Below are 3,543 nucleotides of genomic sequence, written 5' to 3' on the forward strand. Positions count from 1 at the left end.
CTTCTGACTGCCTTGATTCATGGTCTGGCTGCCAGAGAGGACCTCTCTGATGCTCTCAACTCCATTATCTTGAGCTCTCTCTACCCTGGCCACTGCCCCATTTTCTCCTCTTAACACTTGTCCATTTGGCAGGCCAGCTTGGTAATAGCTCCACGAAAGACAGATTATCAATCCTTCTCCAGAAAGGACCAATTACTTGTGGCCTCACCCAGTGTTTTATGAAAGGGGAAAAAAAGCAAGAGGAGAGTTAGCTTTTGCTGCCACCTGGGGGCTTTGCCCAGGAGACTAGCGGAGGCGGGGCAAAGGGCAGGGCACTGATGGAAAGGGATTTGGGTATAAGGATGCAAGGGTGGAGATTGTTCAGCCCGAGGCTCCCATGCCAGGCTGTGCGCATTGCCAGGACTGCTTGGCAGTGTGCCTGGGGCAAAACCACAAGGTATACATAAACTGTACTCTGCTAAGTAATTCAAAGCATCATTTTTGTCATAAAATAGAGAAAGATATATTTTGATGCAAAGCCCATGAATTTTGTATGATTTTTTTTTTAAGAAAGAAAATCAAGACTTCTAGTGTTTTTCTTGTCTACTCTTTGGTTTATTTCTCCTGAGACTTAGGAGTATAAATTTCTTCGATTTTATCATTAGGGTATTTCATTCAATCATCCACATAGCTTCACTTACTCAAGTATTTACTGAGTGTCAGCTGTGTGCCAGGCAGCAAAATACACAAGGCCCCTGACCTCCCGGGAGGTGGTTCACGGGGGAAGTCCTCGAAAGTCAACGAATCCAAATCCCTCATCTGCGTTCGAGAACCTGGTGTTTGGAAGCAGTGACCTTTTCTGTGCACGGTGAGAACACAGATATCAGCAGCAATTGCTTGTTAAATGAATGGCAAACAACACAGGCTTCCTACACTGGATAACGCAGACAGATCTCTGCAATGCTTTCTAACCCGTAACTCCATGCCTTTTCTTTTATTTTTAGGTGTGTGTATATGTGCATCTCTCTCTTTCTCTCTCTCTCTCTCTCTCCCCCCACCCCCACCCCTGTGTGTGTGTGTGTGTGTGTGTGTGTGTGTGTGTGTGTACCTGTGAGTGCAGGCAGCCACAGAAGACTCCCCTGGAGTGGAGTTACAAATAGAGATGTTTGTGAGCCATCTCACCATCTCATACAGGCGCTGGGAACTGAACCCAGGTCCCCTGGAAGAGAAGCAAAGCCCTCTCATCAGATTTCATACAAAACACGTTTAACCCTTAGAACAACTTACTAAAAGCAGGTAACGCTTGTCCTTTAAGAAACACTGTAACGGACTTGCAGAGGATAAAGCAAGTCCTCTGGCTCTTGGTTCAGAAATCCTTTGGTTCCCACACAGCATGAGCTTTAGAGAGCCCTCTGGGTAGAAGAGGACCTTGGGAGAAGGCTTACTGCTAGAGTGGCCCAGGATGAGACGCCACAGGGAGTCTTGGAGTGCTGATGTGCTGGTGGCTGTGGGAAAATAGATGAAGCGGGTACTAGGTACTACGGGTGCCTTGTAGAGGCCCGCACCTCAGATAGTGCTCTCCTCATCCCCTGATTGCTGGGCAGCTTCACGTGCAAGCCACCAGCTTGTGCCAGTTTCCCAGATTGCCGTGTGACATCTCTGAGACTTTTTGCGACCAGGCAAATACAGGGATAGTCCCCAGACACAGAAGTACCCCTCTTCCCACAGCGGAACCCCACAGACAGAGAAGCTCCATTCAATACCAGGGAGTCAGGATTCCACACTCTACTTGTCTGGGTGGTTTACTGCCTAGACCCAGGGTTAAGCGATGGGATGTTTGACTCAGACATGACTCTTATGGGGGAACAGAACAACACATCTGGACTGGAGTGCCACATCGCAATCTGACCAAAGGGGCGCAAGGAAGTGAGGTAGGGCAGGAGTGAAGCGGAAAGAGAAACTCAGTGAGTGCAGAGACTGTATGGAGAGGCTGGGATTACCCCTGAGGACCTAGATCCCTGGGAAGCTGTGATGAGCGTTCCTCACCCCTAAAAATGCAGCAGTTCTCAAATGTTTTCAGTTACATGCCCACCAATTCAGAAATGTGTGTTTTGGATACCCAGTCCCCACGCTGAGAGGGTCAGCTCTTTGGAGACAAGAAACAAAGATCTCATACCATCTGCGGATTTCGGAGGCAGAGTCTGGGGCAGAAGTGCAGAGCTGTTTGTACCAGGCCCTGAGAGAGTCCGGAGAGCAGAGGGGTGGAGGGAAGGGTCACTCCATAGCACCAGAACAAACCTTGTTGCTCCGGGGGTCAGGCAATAGAAGATGTCAGTTTGTCCCGCTTGCTTTTCCAGAACTTACTACTTACCTCAATTCCCCTCGGGTTTATATCACTGCATTCTATTGGGAGGTTCGTCTATCATTTGCTCATGGGCGGAATTGCTTTGCCCCTACTGATTAAACGACCAGCTATACTTTTTTCTTATTTCCAGTGGTACAGAAAGGAGGTAGACAAATGAGGACAAATGGACTCGTCTCTAAGCTAAATGGGCAGAGAGGCACCAATAGTTTCAGTAATGGAGGTAAATGGTATTTTAATATAGTATTCAGAAAAGCAAAATGGACGCCAAAGATACTCAATAAACAAAATATCTGCCAGATCTGACATGATGCCTCTAATGTCCACACTCCGGAGGCTGAGGCAGGAGGATCATGAGTTTCAGGCAATGCTGGTGCGAGATACTGTCTCAAAAACTTGCAAAATTCTAATAAAGACAGAACTGATGCTGAGTTCTCCTTCCCCTCAGGCTCTAATGTGGCTCTGACACTGTACGGTCTTGGCACCAGACGCTGTCCTTACCCCCGTCAGGCTCAGTGGCAGCATGGCAAACATGCTCCCACGTAAGGAGCTTCCAGTTGGTAGACAGTGAAACAAGTGAAGTGGCCTCCACTACCCGACCCTGGTGATTGGTGAGACAAGCTAAACTGTTGGTGGAGAAGGTGTGTGTGGAATACAGTGGCTTCTCTTGGCATGCAATGCTTCTGCCATGATTCAAGGATAGGCGTTCAAGTATATCTCCTACAAAACTCATATTTTGAAGCCCTAAGTTCTGTTATCCAGAATATGTCCTAATTTGGAAATGGGATTGTTGCTGATGTAATTAAGATGCAATCATGCTGTCATAGAGTGAGTTCCCCACCCAGCATGACTGATGATCTTACAGATCAGAAAAAGTAGCATCTGGCATCTCCCATGCACACAGAAAGGATACCTATGAGGAAGGAGACAACGATGCTCTATAAGCCAAGGGACATTAAATAATTGTCAACAAAATAGCAGAAGCTCAAGGGAACACATTGAACTGCCTTCAGAAGGTACCAACCCAAATGACACCTTTATCCTTTGTGGGTTTTGTTTTTTGAGACAAGGTCTCAGTTTATAGCCCATACTGCCCTGGAACTCACTTTGTAGCTTAGGGTGGCTTTGAATGTGCAATTCTCCTTCCTCAGACTCTCAAGCGCTGAGATTAGAAGTGTGTGCCACCAGAATGGGTCCTGTTA

Source organism: Peromyscus leucopus, chromosome 7, assembly GCF_004664715.2.
Source record: "Peromyscus leucopus breed LL Stock chromosome 7, UCI_PerLeu_2.1, whole genome shotgun sequence".
In the NCBI taxonomy this organism is placed as follows: Eukaryota; Metazoa; Chordata; class Mammalia; order Rodentia; family Cricetidae; genus Peromyscus; species Peromyscus leucopus.